At 34.4% G+C, this 24216-nt stretch overlaps 1 protein-coding gene across 15 annotated transcripts in view; it reads right to left on the reverse strand.

Moving 5' to 3' along the window:
• Tenm3 (teneurin transmembrane protein 3) overlaps positions 1-24216 on the reverse strand; it is a 2467413-nt gene that overhangs the window by 1218818 nt on the left and 1224379 nt on the right. The window lies entirely within an intron of this gene.

The following is a 24216-nucleotide window of genomic DNA, read 5'->3' on the forward strand; positions in this document are numbered from 1 at the left end:
TTTGATTTTGTGTTGTTGGGATATTCAAGTTATAATGTTTGAATCTAGTGTGACAGTGTACTTTAGTATATGTAGTCTGTTCACTTCATAACATACTGTGAAGCTGATAAAGGTTATAAAAATACCAACATTATCTAAAGGATGTTTCCTTTGTAAAATAATATAATAATTATGATTTCAAAAGAAGTGAAGGAGACACAACACAACTTTTGGGAAGTTACTTCTTCATGTCTGATAGTTCTCTTTTATAATACTCCATTAATATACATAGTCACAGAATTTTTGCCATTTCTTTCATATGAAGTGTATCAATGATTTATCTTATTAATCTTATTATTGATTAGTTTACCAAAAAAATCTGGAGTTAAACAAGATTTTTCTGTTTCCCCCAGGAACTTGGCTCTGAAAACCTGTGTCCTTTGTTTGTATGTGTCATAAGCTTACTCAAAGGCAGGCACTATCCATGATGGGACAGGGTGGTGGCCAGAGCTGGTGTGTAATTTCAACACAAGAGAGCCCTACTGCTAGCCAATGTCTGTTGCAATAGTCATAACCTTGTATCTGCTATTCACCTCTCCAACCCCATCTTGCATACTAACATAGAACGAGAGACCTTCTTCCAACTCCCACTATATTTTAAGTATCTTTGTAGTGACATTATCTGCCTGGGGTATTCTTCCCATTAGTTTCTGAATAGCTGGCTTCTTTTCACTTGTGTTTTGATATGAATGTGATCAACTCACGTCTTTCAGCCACACAATCTGAAATCCTATCAATAATATTATAGTACTCTGTTCATTCTCTTTATGTTGAACTCAGTCTCACTATACACAGTCATTTTTTTTTTTTGTTTTGGGTTTTCCCCTCAACTCTGGTAAGAATTTTCCATCAACAATGGTAAGGATTAATAGTTTTTCATTTATTACTAAATGTAATAAATAAAAGAACTCACCTAACATTTCTAGAACAAATGATTTAAACAAAGATTAATAGATTTATATATTTCTGGGAAATGATGAGAGATATAATAGCTTAAGATCATCATGAGATGTCTGTGGCATGAGTATTGAATGTTATTGAATATTACCATCTTCAGAGATTAAATAATACCCAGAAAAAATGAGAAATGTTTTTCTATGTGATACAATGCTAGCATATCATAAGAAAATGTGATAACACCTGTCATTTTTCAACGTGTACTTGGAACAGTTGCAGAAATCAATGTTATCACAGAAAATAGACTATTCACTGAGTTTTGTCAATAAAGTTCAGCATTGGAGACATGCTCTAAGATATTTCAAACAGTTAAATGGAACAGTCATCAGTCAATTGCAGAACAGTACCTTGTGAGTTTGAAATACCACATGGAAACAACATAAACCTTAATTTTCAGATGAACAGAAAGGTTTGAAAAATAAAATCCTTAATTAAGTTTCATTATGAGATATTTTTCATGGTGGCCATAACTGAGATGGTAATAACAGCCATGAAGACCATAGCTACAGTGCCAGTAATTCTTGATGGCCTCAAGTAGGGAACAAAAACACAGTATGTAAGTATGTCATAGATAATAGGTCTTGGTGAATGCAATTTACTTTGCAGATTACATTTACCAACGAGTATTTTCTCTTTGTAAAATCTATTCTGTGTTCTCTCATAAATTCTCTTCTAACAGGAAGAATACAGTGGCAGAGTATCTGAAAACAAGTACAATCTATAACTCATTACTGAGTATACTAAAGTTAAATAAGAAAAGAACAGTGCCACATTTGGCCATTGAGGGATTCACTGGCTGCTGTCTCAAAAGAGCCAGTCTCAAATACTGGAGCTATCCTTAAGGCTACTTAGAGGTTTGGACCTCTTTTGGTACCACAGTGATCTTGATCACAATACAATGCCGGGTTAATCTAAGAAGGATAATTCACAGAAGATGTGGAGCAGACTAAACTTAAGATGAAGACTCTCTCAAAGATACAGAGCTTAAAAAAGGAACTCATGGGGCAATCGAGATAGAAATCCCCTGAAAAAAGAGCCAGAGATACATGGTGCATTTATCTGTCTCTGGATCCTGTTTGGGTTTAATAAATGCCAGTTAAGGAAGGTGTTCATGATAGAAGGCAAGGAAATTTACATTCCAGGACTGTCTTGAATTTCTTAGTGTAGAACTCTGAACATGTGCCCAGCTGCAGCTCACTTAACAGTTTATATTCTTTAGGCACTTGAGTTATGAAGAACACTATATTCAGTGATTTTTGTGAGTAAGCTACAAAAATAACAATTAGCAGTAACTATATATAATAGTAGATAATAAAATAATAAAATGTACATATGTAGAAATAAATAGGAACACATTTATAAAACATATTTGTAGCATAAACAAAGGTATTTATAATATAATGATAATATTTGTAGGTACACATTTTTATTGACACAATAATTATACATGTTTTTCAGGCACAGTAAGTTGTTTTGATACAGTTAAACAATATATAGCAAACTAGTTTGAGCAAATAGCATATACATCACCTAATTCATCATTTCATTATGAACATTCATTATGAACACATTCAAAATCCTTTCTTCTACCAGACACTAAAAATTATTTCTATTATCTCCAAATCTGTACCTGTTATCCAAGCTTTCCCTATTTCACTTTCCCCTCAATCTTTCCCAGCCTTTGGTAACTATCATCCTACTTTCTACTTCTATCATGAAAAAAATTATAAATATTGCTTAAAGCAGCAAGATTTTTTTTTTTTTTTTTTTGCAGTGCAGCCCTGCATTTCAGGTTCTCTTTGTAGTTTATTTTTTTCCCTGAAAATAGTGAATCTATACTAAATACCGCTAAATAAACATAATTAGCAGCTCTAAATATATGCAAAGTTTTAGGATATTCAGATCTAAGATAGCCGAACTTGTTTTAGGTAATATGTTTCATCACAGTATTTATTTTCCTGGCTGTGTACATATGTGCATACATACAGAAAACCTTAAACACCTTAGTGTGCTTCATTTCCAAACTGTGCCTGCCTAGAAGAATTCCTGCCAATAAATAAATGTGGCAACAAAATATTTGGGTGTCCATGTCATGCTCTCAGATTTTGTGCATTGCCAGTGTGTAATAAAGATTATAGCTAAATAAATGACTCAATAGTCAACCTTCTACAAATGGTTGTATTTAGCTTTTAGGGTAATGTTAACATCACTGTAGTATTAGTAATCTCATCAACTTTTTGGTTAGGGATGGATAAATAACTAGCTTTTAGTATGTAAATTACCAACAAAAACGTTTTGCAGAAAATGGGTCAGGTTAGGGATGTAAATGAGGCCTAAAATGTCTCATTAGGTTTTGAATTGCCTTTTTTTTTTCCCAAGCATTATAAATCTTGCAAGCTTTTGGGGTAATTTTCTTGCTTGAATGAGCTAGTAAGGTCTTTTCCAATAATAAATGAACTAAAATACTTCTCAAAACTAATTCTGCTTGAAAAGATAGAACAAATTGAATATTGAAGTATAATTTATTTGAAAGTTACTCAGTGTTTTTCTCTCCTAATATTTTTTAGTTAATAATTTTAGAGACCACGTGTGCAGATTTTATAATGGTCCTACTGTTTAGAAATAGAGAGAAATTTCTGTCAATGGCTCTCATTTAAAAGTGGTTGCATATTTGAAGGGTACTTGCCAGGTCTTGGGACAAGTCATTAACTACAGAATATGAATCTATCTTTTGTGAAGGACTTGGCTTTCTTAGATTTAGCAAAATATCGCTGCTTTTCTTTTGACAAGTCCTATTTGTAATGCTCATTACTACACCACATTTTCAGAAGTAACAGTATTCAAAAGCACGAACTTGCTCACAGCCCTGTTTGTGGCCCCCTGACATAGTTAAACAATAGCTGTAGATGCTAAAGCCAAGCACCACTGCTGTAGATCTTACAGACACTAATAAAACAGTGTCACGTCACAGAGTGAGATTGTCACCAGGAAGCTTCACACATCTTACTTTACTCACATTGGTGTCTATTCCACAAATCACTAATTTACAGCAGCCTAAATTAGTCTCGTGTGACAACGTATGAAGTGTTTGTTGGTTGTGTTCATCTATCACAGCATTGCCAATGTTTAGGACAGTTTAACAAATCAAACTCATGACAGGGGTTGAATTTTTGACACTGTAAAAGCTGCAAAAGTGAAACAGTAAATATGCAATTACAGCAACTACATACCTATATTTCACTAGATTAAAAAATCTAAAAGGGAAATCAATCAACTTATTGTCATTATTTGATTTGTTTCTGTGTAGGACTTAACTGAAGATAAACAAAGTTAATGATTCTGAAACTACATTAGGAGAGCTTTCACTTTAATTGTCAGCAAATATACTATTTGCCACCCAAAGAAAATAAGCTTTTCAGGAAATATCTTCTGCATTAGTTGTCTGTTCCTTCATTCATTTACTTTAATATTTTGCAATACAAGCTTTGTAATGGAGAAACCACTTCCATTTTCTGTAAGCAGTCCAAATTACATGTCTGTATACATCACATATTCTCACAGAATAAAGTGCATTGTTTCATTAACTTTATACATGAAGAAAAAGATGTGAGATTATATTGTGAACAAAGCTATTTGATTAAAATTGGTCTGCACTGTCTATTCAGATTTTATAGGTAAATAAAAGATATTCCCGTAGGTTTTAGCAAAGGATAACTGGAAAAAATGTCAGCAGATACTGAGAATGTTCAGGCCTATTCTCAGTGGGTTAAAATAATAGAGCTACTCAGGTGCTATGCAGCTATTTTATGTCATGTATTTTGATGTAAGATAGTTCTTTCAGATAGACAGGCCAGACAACCTGAAAGAGAAATATGAGTACCGTCATGTATTTATATGGTGCACCATGGCCATGTCACCTTTTTCTGCTCACTACTAAAATTCATTACTGCCTTCCCTAAATCTTGCACAGCTTCTCTTGTCTTGTCCGAGTCCACTGGGTATTCCTCCCACCATCATGTTGGTTGTATCTTTTGTGGACAATCTCTAATCCTCTCTGTCTAGGCAGACTATGCATTTGAAGACTGACTTCCTCTCTAAGGCTTTAGGGAGCTCTTTGGTGAGAAATGCTTATTTATCTTCCTCATGAATACAGAAAAGTTATTATATGTTCACTTATTTAGAGATTATAATGACTATAATTCACAGAACACATATTGTGTTTCAGAATTTCTTTGTGTTCTCCAGGCAATCCATATAGTCACTTTTTATAAATGAGCATACTAATCATGAAGTAGCCAGTCCTCCAACCAAGGTCATACAGTATATGATGATCTCAAAACTTAAATGGGGGTAGAAGGACACCAAACTCAGTACTTCACTTAGAGCAAACAAACAGTTGTGCTAAACACATCCTTCACATACGTGTTATTTTCTACAGAGGATCCACCCTTGTAATTGGTTATTTAGATTAAACTTCCAACAAAATTAGATCACATAATACATCTGAATGATGCATCCTTTTATAACAGCTATGAGGTAGAATGGATCCATGTTAAACATCCAATGCATATTTGTTGATTGACAAATGATCCGGCCCACAAGCAATTCATAATCCATGAGAGTAGATATGCAGAGAATATGTTTTACCCTCTTCTTCACTTTTGTGCTTGAGATCTCAAAATGAAGGGCCAGCCTCTGGTAAATATTAGGGAAGAACCTGTGTCTTTCTTCTCACTCACTTATGTAGCTCAGATATGTGAACCTATCTGCCCAATGACTGCAAGATCTTTTGCCCCTTGCAATGATCACTGTGAGAACTGCACAGCCCGTAGGCAGGTCATAAAGTCATATCTAGTTGTGTGCATTTGTAACTATTCTCATTTATAGATCTAGCAGACTAGATTTGAGGGTGAATGTGATAAAATGATCAACTCCAAGCCATGGTATTGTATCTAGCACTGTAATTCAAATTATTTTCATCCTTATCTGACTCCTATGCACATTTCTCATTATTTTTGAGAATGCAAATTGCAGAGTAGACCACAGCTGAGTGATTACATGTGATGCAAACCTCAAGAATAAACATAACACATCCTTGGAATTGTTCCATTCTTTCACAGAGGGTCATTTTGATTTGTTGCTCAATGGGCAGACTTGCTTATTTTAATGGTTATTTTCAAATTACCTTCTTTGATCTTTGTCCAAAACAAATATTTTAGCTTTAATACAGTTTTAGTACTCTAAAACATTTCACCTTCATTCAGTTAGAATTCAGCTCTATTTCTTCCCGGGTTTATTTCAAGTCTACGTATCTTAACTATTGTACCTTGGAGTCCTAACTTCTGAGATTCCAAGATTCACAGTGAGTAGGTATGTGCAGGAGTCATTCCTGGGAGTCAGTTCAGTTGTTGCAGGAAAAAAAAAAAAAAAAAAAGTGCTAATAGATTGGAAGTCAGCAGATCTGGCTTTGCCCCATTTAGGTTTATGACCTTGGCCCAGGCATTTAAGTTTTCTAAGTGTCAGTTTCCTCATCTGTAAAATTAGGATGTTAGACCAGTTGTCTCCAAGGTACCTTCTAGTTCTGTTGTTCCACTGTAGGAGATTCCAGCTGTGGCATAAGAGAATGGAGATCTCTAATTGCTTCAAAATTGTGTTGGCAGACAAACTTAATTGTATGGGATTCAGAATACAGGCTTACTGTCTACAACCTCACCACCCTCCATACACTGATCTCATGGAACACAGGCTCACCTCACACTCTCAACCCTCGCACTATGCTGCTGCTATTTACTATTTAATGGCTTTTTTTTTTTTTTTTTTTTTTTTTTCCTTTTCTCCTTTGATGCTTTTGAAATGCTCCTCCACTTTTGGATGGCTTTTTTTTTTTTTTTTTTTTTTTTTTTCAGTGTTTAGTTTTGCTGTCCAAAACTAAACAAAGAAACAACAAAACCAAAGTTAAACCTGTACCCTACATACATACACTATGATATTTTGACATAGAACCTCAGGGCAAGATATATCCACTGATTTACTCAAAAGGACAGCTTTCAGTCACCGACTATATTTAAATCATAGACTCTGTTGGGGGCAACCCAAAATGTTTTGCTTTACTTAATTCATTTTTGTAGGACCGGAAAAGAATAACATTTTCTCTCTTGTCTAATATGTGTGTACTGTTTTTATGTGTTTTAAAGGACTGTGTTTTGTATTTGATTTTCATAATGATTTTCTGAATTATAGTTTTACTTTTAAGTTCAGGTACGTCATAAGAATTTTATGAGAACTAAGGTAATTTAACAACTGATCAAGAAAAGAGAGGGATATAATGAACTTATTTTATCACTGAACTGAAATTAAATTTACATATATTCAAATTTTGTGTATGTCAAAATTTCTTTTTTATTTTCAATTACTGTATTCTTTTTCCAAACAATTCCCAAAGGAACCATTCTGGAGTGTTGTACTTGAGATGAAATATTTCAAAAAATTACCCATATGAGTTAATGAAACTGTTTTGCTTTTTAAATTTGACTTCTTTGTTGTTTTGCTTAAAAGTAGGTTTTCAGGAATTAGTTAAAAATGTAAAAATCATAGAATAAGGAATAAATGTGTTCATGTCCAGCTCATCTGGGTAAGATTACATCTATCACACTTTGAAGATTCTGATTTAAAGGGCAATATAGTCTTCATCAGCAAATTGCTGAAACTTCAAACCTTGTAAATACACTAGTGGAAGTTCCAACTCAGCAAGGGTCTGTATGCCGTCCTGGTGTGTACATGTGTGCGTGAGTGTGCATATTCATTGAAAATATTACAAAGCTACCCTGGGATTATATGCAGAAAGAAAAGAGTGTCCCTTTTTAAAGCAAATAATAGAAATTAGCACAGATTTAAGTGGAAAAGGTGGAGGCAGATGAAATTTAAATCCTTCATGCTCACAATAATACTTTCCTCTGAAGCGGCTACTCAGATCGTTCAGTGCCTTTATCTACAGCTGTAAAATCTCTGGAAATGACAGCAGGCAGGCAAGAAGGAAATGGAAGAAAGTGTCTTCTTTCTGATACTGCAATTTGCGAGAAGTCTCTGACATGAATCTATAAAATCAGGTTCAACTTAATGTCCTATTAACACTAATTGGGTTTTTCTACCATGATTTATGAGTGAATAAATACGAGATATGACATTTATTGATGTTTTGGTATGGTCAGAACCAAAGTGTCAAAGTTACAAACTGGTAAGTATTTTGAGAAACAATAAATGGAACTTATTTCTCTTTATGAGTGTGTGGTACTTGAAAGGAAAATAGTCCTTACGTGACATGTTCATCTCTTCTACAAACTTGCAATAACAATGTGCAAATTACTCAGAAAAACAGTTTTATATGGTAAAGTGTAAATTACTCAGATGTTTTCTGAGTATGCTATTTTAAAAGTCAAAACTCTTAGAATGAAAAATCTTGTTATATTTTGTACTTACTGGCTATTTCTACATCATTTTCCTGACTTTTCCCAGCTTGATTTCAAGTGCTTAAAATATAGTTTAAGTTTATTTTTCCTACTCCAGGATCAACTACTACTCAAATTTGAGCTATAGTTGCAGATGCTGATGAGGTCTGAAGTACTTGCTCAAAGTAGCAAATGTGAAAGAAGGTATTGCATTGATCTAGCCAACACTGAAAAGTCAGAGGCAGAGTGAATTGTTTACCAGGAAAAGAAACCTGGTCACAACATTCATTCACACTCTTCTCTGTCAAGAGGCAGCCTTGTAAGTGTCACTAGCTATTCAGCGGTTCACTCAGCTGACACAACGCTCAGCAAGAGGAGGGAGAGGCTCAGGAAGTGGGGGGCATGGCCGTACTCTAAGGACAGGGGAGGAATAGACAATGAAGAAATTGAAAATAAATAATACTATTCACTTTCTGGTGTAAAGTGCCAAATATTTCAGAAGGGAATGCAAATTCTCCACAAAAGACCTTTTTTCTTTCTCTTCTATTTTGACATTTTCCAAGACTCACTTGATAGCACTCACATTAAGCTTCATTTTAGATTCCCATCCAAAGTCAAGTTAAATACACCAGATGCAGCAGAGTGTAACAAAACTTTCCAAAAGACCAGAACGAGCATTTTTGTTTGATATTCATTCAATGCATTCCAGAAAAGACCAATTAAAATACTTAAAGGTCACATTAAAAAGCAACTTCATGCTAATAAAGCACTTTGTCCTACTATTACAAAAATACAAGACAGAATGTTTAATTTTTACAAACTTTTCAGCTGTTCTTGTAATTAAAGTTATCTAGTGTGGGTTTTACCTCACTAACAATAAGTGAGGATTCACATCCAAAGTGACTCTTAGTACACATATGAACACTACTAGGAAGAGTCAAATATCGGCTAGAGGATGGAGATTTTCATCTGAATTAGAGCACGATATATAGTAGTTCTACACACTTGCAATAACTCTATAAATGAATCTTATAGAATTCCTAATAACTCATTTTTAAAGCATGCACATGTTTGTGAAGGATAGTGCTAAATAGAGTGAGCTATATTTTCCAAAGACTTCACATCAAGGATCTAAGAATAAAGGAATAAAATCCAAAAACACAGCATGTTAAAAGCTTGTTTTCTCTTTGAGGTTGCATTACAGTTACAAAAAAAAAAAAAAAAAGAGAGAGAGAGAGAGAGAAAAGAAGAAAAAAGGAATGAAAGAAAAAAAACAGGAAGGAAATTAAGTTTCTATTTTCACAGGCAATAATGTGTTGTACAATTTGCAATTAAAAATAAATTAGGCACAAATTCTGCAACAGATTGTTTTTAAACTTTCATTAAACCTCTTGAGTTATGCTGCTAGATGCAATGTGCTAACAGAAATGCTAGGGTTGAAATGAGTTTCTGGCATATGAAATAAAACTATGTCTTCAATCTACAAAATTTAATTTACAGCTTAGCTGATTGGATGTAGCATTTTAACACCATTTTGGAGGTTTAAGAACAGCAAGTGCCATAATCCTCTGAGTATTTTGATCACTAGCACACAAGCATGTAACATACTTTGTGTTCAAGGGGAACCTTTATCCAGGATGCAAAGCTGGTGCTGAATTATAATCACATTTAAAAAGATTGCAAGCCTGTGGGTATTAAGCTTTGCACTCTCAAGCTTAGCCAAGAAGATTTAAGCAACCTACTCTGGGACCATACGGTTGATCTGATAAGAGTATTCTGAGACCTTGAAGTTTATTTTTATCAGAAGCTTTGCATTTAAGGTCTCAAACATTAGACCTTTTTAGTGCTAATAAGTGTGTTTCCTTGCAAGTTCCAGCAATGACACTAAGCAGATGGAATTCATAAGAAGAGGGGAACTGACACGATGGTTTATCACCTAACGAAAAGGAAATCTTGAAGGCCTAAAAACAACTTCTGATGCCTTAGATGTTATTCCAGATTTCTTTTCTGTATTTGTCTGAAAAAAAAAATTGTCAGATATTTTCACTACTCAGTTTAAATGACTTAAATTATTTAAATGACAGATGCCATCTGTATCAGAAAGCAGTCAACTATTTTGATGAACTTTTTCTGTTCTGATGAGTCAGTGATTTATTTATGGAGCAGGTGTTGCTCACATTCAGTCTCTAATATGCTGTACAAGGATAAAGTAAGAGTTTAGAATGTAGTTGTACACACTCTTTCACAAAATGATTATTGAGCCTTATTAAAAAAAATGTGATTGAAGAGCAACAGCATCAAATAATTATAGCTAAACTTCTGACCTAGGTTGTGAAAGGGTTTTGGCCCAGACGGACACTGTAACTAGGAAAGAAAGCCTCAACTGGAACCTTCCCCGCACCTAGAGATTTACCTGTGACTCTATCTCCCCCCACCCTTAGGAATCTGTCCCTGGCGCCAAACATGTGCCAATAAGATACCTGTGCATCTCTAATGGCCCCAGGACACTACCCTAAGCTTAGGCTACTTATATACCCCCCACACCACGTGTCCGCCAGAGAGAAAGCCCTACTCCAGCAGTCAGGGGGTGTGGGTTATCTCTCTCCGTGTTCTCAGAATAAAGGCCTCTTTTGTTTTATACTTCACATATTTTGGAAATAATCCTATCAGGTTGAGTTAAGCTCCTAACTTCTTGTGTTTTTTTCTTGATCTTTTCTGTTGTGATTATTTTGTTTCAGTGAGTATATTATTTCTCTTCCATTTGTATCATTTTGGTTGAATAAAGGTCTATGATCATTTCACAACAACAGTATAGTTTCAACCAACACAGAATAAGAGAGAAACAATCATTCTTATTTGTGGTCATTGAGACTTAGCTTGATCTGGATAGGTCTATTTTGTCCTTCTTCATCAATGAACTGTAAGACATAATTGCAGTATGTGGTAGCCTCAAGTGCCCAGGCACAATGCCCTGCCTGAGCATAGTTCAGTCAGGATAAGGAAGAGGCAGGGTTTCAGACTATTCTGGATCACTGTGAAGAAGATGTCAGAGTGGAAACATTACATGTGCTATGCAGATGACCTGAGATGACTTTAGCAGTTTTTTGCACCTGAGCTGAACAGCCATGTTGACTAGTCAAGCCAGGTGTAGTCCCTACAAAGATGCAGCTTGGGAGACAGATTGGAGATAATAGAGATCAGAATCAAACAATAAATCAGATTAGTTAGGGGTTTAGGATGCCAGTAGGCCTTAAGAACTGAAGCTCAGATAAACACATGTAATAAAATGATGAGAAGTAATTTGAGAATCATGGATAAGAGGAAGGCTGAACAATTCCTCTACCTAGACAAACATCACCAGGTGTAGCAGGCTTTCTATTGCAGTTTCTAGCAATCTTTGAGGTGCTATCAAGTCAAAGGTCTCACTTACCCCCGTTTTTTTTGTTTGTTTGTTTTTTTGCTTTTTTGTTTTTTTTTTCTTTCCTGTCTTTGCCAAGCATGTAAGGCAACTTTCTTCAAGTTCCTGTGATGACACAAAAATGAATTCCTTGGGGGTGGTCTCAGCTTTAAAAGGATCAAGAGAGGGGCTGTGAAGCTTTTCCTAATTAATTCAGGAATGAAGACAAAAGGTATATCACAGCTGATGGAGGTGATATATAACCTGTCCAAGGACTAATTTCAGGCCTGGCTGAACAATGAAGTATACAATTATTGTAGTACTGTCTCAAGTCCTCATCATATTTGAATTCCAAAATATTTGGCACCATGGATCACTTCATGACTTTGAAATCTCTCTCCTCTTGTTTCTTCCATCTTTTAAGCTGTTCATTTTTATTGTTCTTTCTGGCTTTTCAACATCCTCTTTATGTATTTATTGGGACATTTTAGGATTCTGCTCTTGAATCTTTGCCTCTCAAATCAACCCTCATGTTATTCAAAGACCTCTACTTTACCAGGCCCTAAAAGGTTCTTGGATTCTATGCTAAGGAATTACACTCTTCTGAGACCTAGAGCTACATTTCCTAGACCTATTGGATATGTCAAATCTGCACCCTTTTAGATACTTGAAAACTTAAAAGCTAAAATGTCATAAATGAAACCCATTTTCTTTCTTTTTCTTCTCCCACCCTACATGACCCTGTATTTCTCTATCCTCTGTAGTCTGTATCTTGGTTAATTAGGTAATTATATACCCCAAGTAGGTATAGTGTTGTCATTTTCAAACGATTTTCTATCTTCACATCTAACACCCAGCATTGTAAGATTCTGTCTGTTCAACCTAGAAGACGATCTTTGGTCTGGCATCATTTCTTTCATCACTTAGCTCCCACTACAGTTCTACTGATCATACTACCCACCCAACTTTTGGAATAACTGAGGCATTTGATTTCTCCAGAATAATAATAATTAAAATGCAGCCTCCAGAGGACAGCACTGACAACATACTTGTTAGAGAAAAAAGAATCTCAGGCCATGCAAAACCTATTGGGTAAGCAATTCTAGCTGTGGGCCTAGACTTAGTATTGGTTTTTAAAACAAATATTTCAACTGTTTCTGATGAATGATAAAGTTAAGAATCACTGACACAGATCTTCCTTGCTCTACTGGCTGGAAGATTTCTTATTAAGAAATCCAAATGTTTCTCTTTTTCCATGCATAGATCCACTGGCTACTCATAAGATTAGGAAATGTTTTCAGCAAAACTCATGTGACAATTAATAGCTCTCATAGATTCCATATTATGACTCACTTATAGGAATCATGCCATTTTTGTCTGGTCACCAAATAGCAACTTTTTCACTAATTAGGACTGAAATTTTTCAGTCTTCATTCCATCGGGGAAGCTAGCCTATAAACAATTTTTTAACTGGATATCTGTTGTAGTTTTCTAGAAGTAAAATAATTTCAGTCTTCTACAGCTATTATAATTTTATGTATTCTAATATTAAGTAGCTTTAAACATTGTATTGTTAGAACCCTGAATGCATTTTTTTGGTGGTTTTACCCAGTGTCATGTTAGGTAACAGCCTTTAGAAAGCAGTCTGCAGTAATCCCCATGTCCTCTGCTTAGGTGGCAACGATGACTTGGTATAATTAACCCCTCGAATATTGAAACCACAAATTTATATAGCAGATGTGATAGCTTTATGAGAGGACTCACCATGTGAAAATTATAGTTTTTATCTTTCCCCTGAATGCATTATCTTACATGTCCACAGCATCATTTATCTGTGACTTTCTGCCCACTTCACAATGTTTTTTTTCCTTTTTCTTTTCTTTTCTTTTCTTTTTTTTTTTTTTTTTTTTTTTTGTCTTTTTCCTTTTTATGGGTACCAGGGATAGAACTCACGACTGCCGGCTTGCAAGGCAGGCACTTTATGCAGCTGAACTAAATCCCCAGCCCCGCCCACTTCACAATTTTGAGAAGACTTTCTTTACTTTATTTCTGTCACTTTCATGTGTCCTTGTCCCAAGCAGTTTAAGTTCCATGTGCTACTAGGTATTTTATCGTGGATTTGCCCTTCATAGTTGATAAAAAAGACTTTGACCCATGTGTCTGGATCTGATTTTACTGAAGTCTCTATTCTCTGGGTTTAGCCCTTTCTATGGATGCTAGGATCATTCTTCTGAGATATTTTGTATTATTCTATCATCTTCATCCTCTTGGATTTCTGTAGCCAATCTAGTATGCATTGTCTTTCACATTTCTTTCTTTTATTTATTTTTTTTTCATACTGTCTTTAAAAGTCATTTGAGTTTTCACTGACTTCTAGTTAATTCTAACAACAATAGAAACCATACCATTCTGAAAACAATGCACCCAATCTTCTACTGATATGTTACTCTCATTGGCGAACTTCCTCCTATGGTTTCCCCACCCTGAGCTCTCCCTACTTTTCTCCACATGACACCTCCTCCATCAAAGCAGCCAGTCTTTGCCTGACAAGCAGTCTCCAGTGGAGTCCAACAGAATACACTTCACCTTGATATTCAGGATTGAACTTGTGGAATAAAGTGGTTTCTTTTCCTCTGAAACTTTTATCTCAAGGGCTGATAAAAAAAGTTATTTAACACAATAGACTACGGAGTCAAATAAAGCTAACAATTCATTTACTACAAACATGGCACCCTAGAATCAAGAGCAAATCATTTTGTGAAGAGGGAGAAAAGCCAGCAGTGCTTATTTGTAACTGGATCAGAGTTCTAGACTCTGATAGGCATGACCTGTGGTTGAAACACACTCCTTAAGCAATTCTAAGCCAGTGATGCTAAATCTTTCAGAGACCCATAGGTTTGCCACCACTGCTCTAAGCATTTAACCTTGAATCTGTACAATTTTGTGTGACTAAGAAAAATTTCAAATCTAACAAAAATACTCAAAAGTGCTAATATAAAATTTATGTGAAATATCTTCCAAATTGGTAAATTTGGTATTTGTAATAAATTTGTTATTCTTTATAAATCTTATAGGTTATATTTTCTTCATGTTAACCTGACCTCCATGGTTACTGACCACAAACAAAATAATGCACATAGTCAATATAAACTAGAGATTTATGGCAAGATGGATAAGTAGCAAAATTGTAATGCAATAACTTTCTCTAATTTTCAGTTCTGCTTCCTTGGTTTCAGTCATCTATAGGCAATCAGAGTCCAAAAATATTCAGAGAAAATCCAGAAATAAATGATTCATAAGTTTTAAATTGTTTGTTCTTCTGAACAGCATGACTTGACTCCTCTCTTTGACCAGCTATCTACACAGTATGAACTACCTGCATGCTGGTCAGTATCTGCTTTGTTTTTTTGATCAAATGTGGTTTCAGGTTACTCATATTCAGGTAGCCCTTCTTTTACTTAATAATGATCTCAAAATGCAAGAACTGTGATACTGGGGATTCAAATTGCCAAAGAGAAGCTATAAAGTGCTTTGTTTAAGTGAAAGTCCTTGACTGAATAAGAAAAACAAAATTCATATGCTGAGGTTGTTATGATTTATGGCAAAACAAATATATCTGAGAAACTATGAAAAAAATGTGCTAGCTTTGCTGTCACACATCAGACTATAGAAGTTGCAACAGTGCATGATAAATGCTTAGTCAAGTCTAAAAAAGCATTAAGGATGTGTATATGTACATATAGGTAAGAATCATGGCTTACTGGGATTGAGTAGAGTTTGTACTTTTCAGTCATCTTCAGAAGTGCCTTGAAATGCAGCACATCATCAAACTTTATGATGAATGTTTAAACTAAAAATATATTATAATGAAAGACACATCGCCATTGAACCCTCCAAAAGATCCTGTCCTCACTTACAACACACTTATGTCGTCATTCTTGACACTTTTTTGCAGCAGTTCTGAAAGAACTGTTTCTTACGTGTCTTTACAATGTGTGATGAAAAATAGAGTGAATTCCTTTGCATCCAGTGGAAAGGCAGCCTGTAAAACATCCCTCAGTTATAATGATTGTCAAAGTAAAAGTTTTGAGTTGACTCAGTACTCTGAGACAGGCACAGCAAACACATAAGGACACTCTTTAAAAAGGACTTCAAGAACTGCTTCAAAAAGTGGCAAAAACAATGGGATTAGTATGTTCAAAGAGGGGATTAGAGGGGAATTAAAATCAGTTTGCTTTTTACTGCAACAAAAATTGTTTTAAATATTGTATCTTTGGCTCATACTTATATATGTTCATACATATAAGATAGATTTCTATGCATACATCCCTATGATGAAAGTTAATTTACCAGTTAGGTAACATAAGAGATCAGTAACAATAGCTAATATAATATAAAATTATTATGCAATACTGTTTAAAAGTTATGTGAATATGGTCTTTCTCTCTACAATCATTTCATTGTATTTTACTTTCTCAGTTAAATCAGATGCTTTACACTTCTCTGGCCTATTCTAGTAGCCAACATCACTATTTTTGTGCATTGGAGATATTAGTAGTCAGCAAACAGTGGAATACTATCACAGTTAATCTTCTGATCAAGATGGTATTTACATGACTAACGGTCAGGTAATGTGTAGGTATCGAGACGACTCAAATCCCATGCAGGACCAAGTTTGCTGGGATAAGGTTTCATCATGCTACTCTGATTGACCTACAATGTCAAATTTACAAATTGCTTATTTCTGGAATTTTCCACTGAATACTTTTGAACTATAATTGACTACAGGTAACTGAAAATATGGAAAACAAAACTACATTGAGGGGATTACCTAACCAACAATGGAATATGATGTCCCTAACACAATGGCAAGAACTTTATGAAATTGTAGATAGCAATATCTTTAACGTCATAGATCTCAGGAATAGTGTGGGATTAACAAAACTGAGATAAGATGAAAGTTAAAAGAGAGCAGCCTATGTCTAGGTTAAGGACATATCAGGAATATATGCCTGGTTTTAAATGGACAATATTTTTTAGCCCCAGGCTTGCCTTATTTTAGCCTAGAAGTCCACTCATTTGCTGTTGAAGAGCAAGTAAGCAAATTAATGTGAAAAGCAAGGTGTGCTTTAGAAAGAAAAGGAAATTGCAAGAAAACTATAGCAGGGAAATGGGCAGGATAGAAGAAATCTAGTTTCACTTTTTGTAATCTTGCAGAAAACTCAAAAGGGTGGTAAGTTGATCATCTGTGTAAATGTCAGATGTTTGTGTACTTTTTTGTTTTGTTGCTTCACGTCTTATATTTATCTTTTCTTTTTTTTAAGCTTTGTTGATACATAATTGACAAATAAAATTATACACACGTAAATTGTAAAATGTGATGATTTAACAGATGCATCATGCATTATAAAATTATTACCGCATTCAAATCAGATAACAGCACCTGTCATAGTCACCTTAATGTGTATGTTGAGAACATCATTTTCGAAGTGCACAAACTTTGAGCTATCAGATAAAAAGATCTAGGGAGCCATTATAACATGAAGCATTAAGACTAATACTACATGTGAATATAGTATAACATATATTTGAATTTGCTAAGACAGAAGATCTTAACTAAACTCAGGTCATTTTGTCACAGGTCTGGTTCTTGCCCAGTTATTAAATGAGAGAATGTGGCATTGTTAAGGCCAGGGTTTGGGTACAGTGTCAGTAAGGAACAGGCATCAGGGCTCATGGGCAGTCCAGATAAGAACTATAAGCCAATATGAGAGTTAGAACATATCCACATACTCAGCAAAGATAGGTTCTGAAATGACTAACTCAGAGCTGGAATTTATGAAGAAAAGTCAGAAAAGGAAATGTCAATAATGGTTCAGGAACTCAGAAAAAATTCTGGGCAACAGAAATGGACCAGCTGTATCAAACAGATTTCCGCTGCAGTCACAGAACTTTTATAGATTCATGATAGGAAACTATAAGCAGCATGGTGTCCCATCAAGGACATTCAGAGAGGTTCCTCAACCACTGCAGCATATGAGGACCATTTAGGGATATTTTTAAAATATGGAAGCTGAAATCCCACCCCGGAAAAATCTATGTCATGGCCTTACTGCGGTAGGGCTGGGATTTTCACTAATATTTTTTCAAGTTCTAACTAGTTCTAATTTATTTAATCCAGGACACAGAATCAGTGTTTTAGAATGTCACTGGGTGCACTAGCTGAAGGGAACATGGTAGGAAATTACGAAGCAACAGTAGTTGCCGTGAGGTGCTGTACTTCCTTGATTACTGTGATCACAGATTGTACGCAGAAACCACTTAGGATAGCAGAGTTATGAGGCTGGTGATCATGCCTTCCTGCTCTGCCTATTATATTTTAAGCAACCAACATATTGGTTGGTTGCTGCCCCATAATAGATGCTCAGTAATGAATTGGTGATTTGAATGGATTCTAAGTACAAACTGGCATTTACATTTCAAGTTGACTGATTTCATAGAAAATCATGAATTGTTGTTAAAGTACTAGAATAATATTGAATTTAATTTTCAGGTAATAATTTAAGCCAATCTCGAGAGAGTTATAAAAGAGTACAAGCTCAAAGAGGTAAAATTCAAAGTTAAAATATAGTTCTGATTCTTACAAAGAAGGCAACATTGAACAATTTAGATATCCTTCCTAATTCCGTTTTCTTATCTGTGAAAGCAAGTCATGATATCAACTTTGTAGAGCTTTTAGAAGAATGAAATTTAAGCATGCAAGGTGTTTAGAGTATCACTTGGTGGTGGAGAGTATCATTAATAATAATAGCTACTATTATTAATGATAGTATCTTACCCAGAAAACTATACATGGTAGTTGCACTTCTATTAGACAAGAGTTTGGCAAGAATTGTTGCTAATAATAAATTAATGAAGTTATAAACTGAAAGAACAGGAACCCACAACTCGGTATAGTATATCTAAAGTGTATTTACCCAGAAAAGAAATGAGAGACTTTTAAAAATCAGGATCCAAGCATCGTCCTTAATTGCATATGATATGGAGAGCAATATTTTATTGTTGTAGTTGTTGTTACTGTTGTTGCTTTTGTCTTTTTGAGATGGGGTTTTGCTATGTAATTCAGGCTGGCCTTCGGCTCACTTTGTAGCCCAGGCTGGCCTCCAATTTGGCGCAGTTCTTTTGCCTCAATCTCCCAACTACTGGGATTCTAGGTGTGTGCCATCATGCCATGAGGCAAACATTCTTAAATGGAATAAAGCAGTTCTGTATCATATGCAGAGAACATAGAAGGGCATCGGAATAAAGACTCCTTGGTTCCTTTGAGACAAAAAAAAAAAAAAAAAAAAAAAAAAAAAAAAAAAAAAAAAAGTCATATAATTTTGTTTGAAAAATACAATCAGGCCGTTTACAAAAGTGTTAACATATTAAAATTTCTGAAGCTTTGGAAGAGTCATAAAAATGAGAATAAGTAGGTATGCACAAACTTTAGTGTTATGTTTTTGCATTAACTCCCAATATCTGTTCCCTAGAATACAAAGGTGACATTAATTTTGGTGTGGATACAGAAAAACATCATGTGACATGATTTTTACTGATCATTAAGAAAGCCCAAAAGAAAATACAAAAAGGATTTTCTTCCTATGAGCCTCAATTAGCAAAACACAAGTTATTTTTAAATTTTTAAAAATAATTTAAGACGTAACTAAATATTTTAGACAATAAAGTACATATTTCTTAATGATTCTAATCTTTTCAGTACTTCAGAATAATTTCTGGTATGAGTTTGGAATTCAAATTTTCATAAGAATATATATGTAGAATCTTTTATTAAGAAATTCCACTATAGAGAGCAGCAGGAAGCAACTTCAGGGGCACAAAGGATCGCTGGAGTTCTAAAGTCCATCTTACATATCAGTTAATAACAACCTGATTATGGTAACACTCACATGCAGGAAAATTCCAGGTCCCTCTGGCTGTACCTGCCTACTAGAAATGAGACTGAAAATAGGAGAGGATAGAGTGAGAGAAATGTGCTTGGCTTGCTTTCTGGAGAGCTTCTTTCTAATGTCACTATGATGTGAAGCTAGTCTTCTCCTCTTTGTATGTTTATTAAGACTGATCAGAGTTATATACTATATTGGATGAATCCCGGCAGAGAGATAAGACAGCCAGTGAAATTAACATGCATGAAGCCTGGGCATTTGCAGGAAAACAATGATAAAAATGGCCTTGTGAGAGCAAATGCAGAAAAAGAGGATCTGGAGAGTTTAGCCTAAGATGTGTCTTTAAAAGATCAATAGTAAAATGTCCATAACAGCAGTTTTAATACTGTAACATAAAAAAGATAGATATCAGTCAGAGCATGGCTAAAAAATGGTATTTTTGCAAGGTAAGTAAGTAACATTAAAATTATTTTATTTTTCAAAACAATTAATAATGTTCTCAATCATAAATGAAAAGCATATAGTGAATCTATGTGTCTAATACATTTAATATTCAATAAGGCATAAAGGACCTAGATAAACATAAATATATATGCAAATATATGTATACAAATCACAAAGAAAAGGCATTCTCAGAATGCAAAAGGATATCTTTTTCAGATAAATAATTGTAGGTATCTTTCTCAGTTTTTCCTCTGATAAATATCTTAGAGCCACTAGTTGAAAACTGGGTAGACTCAGGGTCAAATCCCAGCAATGGAACTCTCTAGCTGTCCGATGGTGGGAAGGGTAGTACATGTTGAATTTGAATTTTCTTTTCCTATTTACAAAATGAGAAATAACCTTTGTAGACATGAAGATTTATTTTGGAGGGGGAATTATTCAAGATTATATTTGCAAAGTATTTTTCATAGAGTCAGGTATAGTATGAGTGTTTTCTTCTTGCTAAGTGTTATTATCATTCATCTTGCAAAATAAAAAAAATGTGAATCGCAATTCGAAATTACATGGGTTTGTTAAAAATAAAATGAAAGATAGTATGAACAATGATAGAATACCAAAGTGCAGGTAGAGAGTTAATGAGAAAGAGCACAGAGAATGTAGTGTCTGTTGTCTGACCAGACCAGAGAAGGAAAAGGAGTTAGAGTGGCCACTGCCCAAAGCACAGGGATGATTGGAGAAAACAGCTTCAGAACTCTTTCCCCTTAAACCGGATCATACAGGAACAGATCTCATGAAAGAGCAAAAAACAGACACAGTAAATGAAAGAGGAAGGATAAGACTAGGACCTGAGCTCTTCCGGAAACAAATAGATAACATCACCGTCTTGTTGAAGAATTCAGATTTGTTGAATACTGAAAGTCCAATAATTTATCTCAAGCAGATTATTCCATGATAATCCCTAATTCTTTCATTCCCAAGGTTTCCCCACCAAGCATTCCTTCCTGGTCAGTGTAGGTAGCCCATTCCTAAATCTGTGTCTGTACTCTGGCACTACTGCAGATGACTGTAAAAATTGACAGCCTGGGCAGAGGTATTTCACTAGAAGCCTCATTGCATTTCCCCTGAATTGTGTGGATTCAAAAAGTGCTGCCCTGGGTAAGGAAAGGCCTAGACCATTTTATCCCTTCATCTCTTCTTAGCAGGTCAGGGTGCCTCTCAGAATTGATATCCAAAGTGAAATGCTTCAAGTACATGAAGACCTAAAAGTGATGAACTAGTATAAATCAAATGAACAATCTAAAAACCTTGACTACAAATTTTCTGACACCTCCATCACCAAAAGCAGCTCCCTGTGAAGTTTTAGCATCAAAGATCAAGTTTAGAGTGGTCAGATATTTATGAAATATTTTTCCTAGGGGAGTTTTCTTTCATGGATGTTCAGGAGACAGATACTGCTCAGATAGGTTGCATACAAAAAACAGAGTGAGCACATTACTTCAAGGTTATGAAGTGAGCATGTTTTTTAAGCCCCAAGCAATGATATGTTAGGGGTTCTGAACTTTTTCTTTAACATTTTTGTTAAAACAAATAAAATATTACTGTTGATTAAGAATAGTAAACTATGAAACATATATGGTATTTTTGCAGCTATTCTTTTTAAATTTCTCTTCTTAGAGGAAACAGAAAAATATAGAAACAATGTATAAATGTAAAACTTACAATCATATAAAAAAACCCAAAGAATGCTTTGGGCTCATGTTTACTTTTATTAGGTAACAATCAATTGCTTTTTTTATTCCTCCATTGCTTTAATCTGTCTACAGTGAAACCAGGAATAAAGCAGCTTGCAACATTTGTTTGTTTGTTTGTTTGTTTGTTTTACTTGAAAGAGTCAAAATATGGCTGGATCCCTCCCTTATTTCAGGTTTTTTTTTTTTAAACTCAGTTTATTAAAAATTCAGTCATTCATCATTATGCCCAAGTCAGACTGAGATTATGCTGAGATGCATTTTTTTCAAGATGAAGAAAATGATAGTGTATTACTATTGGAGTAAAACAAGAAAAATTTACCCAGTGAAGGAATATCTTTAGGTTGAATTAATAACATGTAAATGGAAACTAACAAAACTTTTACATGTTAAGAGGATATTTAGTTTTGGAAAAACTGCCAAACTGGTTTGCCAAAGAGGCTGTGGTTTGCATTTCCACCACTAATGACTGAAAGAGCTTTCCTGTTGCTCTACATCCTAACCAGCATTTGGCATTGTCAGTATTTTTATTTTAATCATTCTAGTTAGAGATGCAGTGGCATCTCATTATTTTAACTCACTACCCTGTAATAGCATTTAGGCTGAGCGCCTCTTCATGTGTATGTTTGCCATTTGTGTGTCTGTGTTTGTGAAGTGTCTGGCCAGAAATTTTATCTACTTTTTAATTAGGTTTTTTGTTTTCTTAGTTTTCAGTTTTGAGAGTTTTTGTCTATATTGGACGCCAGTCCTTTATCAGATATGTGTTTTGCAAATATTTTTTTCCCAGTTTGTAGCATGTCTTTTCATTCTCCTAACAGTTTTCTCACAGCGCAGAAGTCTTTGATTAAATTAACCAAATTTTCAATTTTTAAGAATATCAAACTTTGTAGGAGAAAAGTAACCATAATTTAATATTTTCTCAGTAGTGTTTGTACAGCCTAATTAATTTAAACAATATTTACATAAGGAAATCATGATATAAAATATATTAAGAGAGCTGAGGACAGGAATACTTAGGTATGTGTGAGGTATTATGCTAATGAAAGAAAGCTTAATCATCTTTATTTTGGAAAATGAAGAGACAATATTCAAAGTGTAATAATCAGGAGGGAATATAATCGCATGATCGAAAGTTAATGAGCAATATAACCTATTGCAAAATTTGAGTCATAGAATATGCTAACTATAAAAATGCTTAGACTCATATGTACAAAAATCAAAGGCTTCAATGAGTTGAGTGAAGTGATGCTGTAAAAATTATCTGTAGAAACATTTAGTGATTTGAATGTGTCCTTTTCTCCTGATTTCCAATATTTCCTTGAAAATGAGATTCACACTTAATTAATCTTTGTCATCTTTTCAGTTCCCAGCATGTAACCATTGGATTTGAAATACCTCAATAGTTTGTTTATAGAATAATTTTTGTCTGTTTTTCAATTCATTTTGCATAAAAAGCATTTGTTTTCTAACAATCTAAAGAAAGAAGGTCAAATAGCTTTCAAAGCAAACATTCTATTTGGTCAAAATCATTTCCCAATTCATAACTGAAAATAAAACAGTAAAGAGCAGCTTTAAAAAGTAAAATGATATTGATCATATGATTCATGGTTTCTTTTTTGTTAAAATCACATTTATGTTACCTTTTCTAGTCCTTGTTTTGCTTAAAAATCTAAACGTTGAAGCCTAAAAAGTCAGTTATTAATTTTAACAAAGATGCTACAATTTAAAATTATGATTCTTTAGAAGGAAGGTCAACATTCTCACCAATTAATCCTCATTTTTCATAATAAAAAATGTGGGCCAGCTGCTGAATCAGGTACTTGGACAAACATTGCTGCCTATTTTGTAAAATCAGCGGTAGCACATTTGTGCATGGAAAGAGTAGCTGATTTTGCAAGATGTTGAACTACACAAGTTACATATGGTTAAGTGTATTTCCCACTGTATTGTTATTTTCAACCAAAAAACACGTTAGGCATTTGTGCCATCCCTCCTTGACTAATGTTTTCTTTATGAAAACTGTAGTGCTAACATATAGCATTTGACTTCTTTCTCTAAGGGAATAAATATTCACCCTCAAGCTATGTTCTAAATTACTAAAATTTTAGTGATAATGACAAAATCTTTGTTTTGGGAATTATGATTTTTCATTTTACAAAGCAAAAACAACATGCCTATTAATGAGACACTGTGCCTTCACCTGTGAATTCCTCTTTCATAGGTCACCCTGCCATGATGAA

The sequence above is a fragment of the Cavia porcellus genome, unplaced genomic scaffold, assembly GCF_034190915.1.
Source record: "Cavia porcellus strain 051 isolate PalLab524CR breed Dunkin Hartley unplaced genomic scaffold, mCavPor4.1 scaffold_24, whole genome shotgun sequence".
Classification (NCBI taxonomy): domain Eukaryota; kingdom Metazoa; phylum Chordata; class Mammalia; order Rodentia; family Caviidae; genus Cavia; species Cavia porcellus.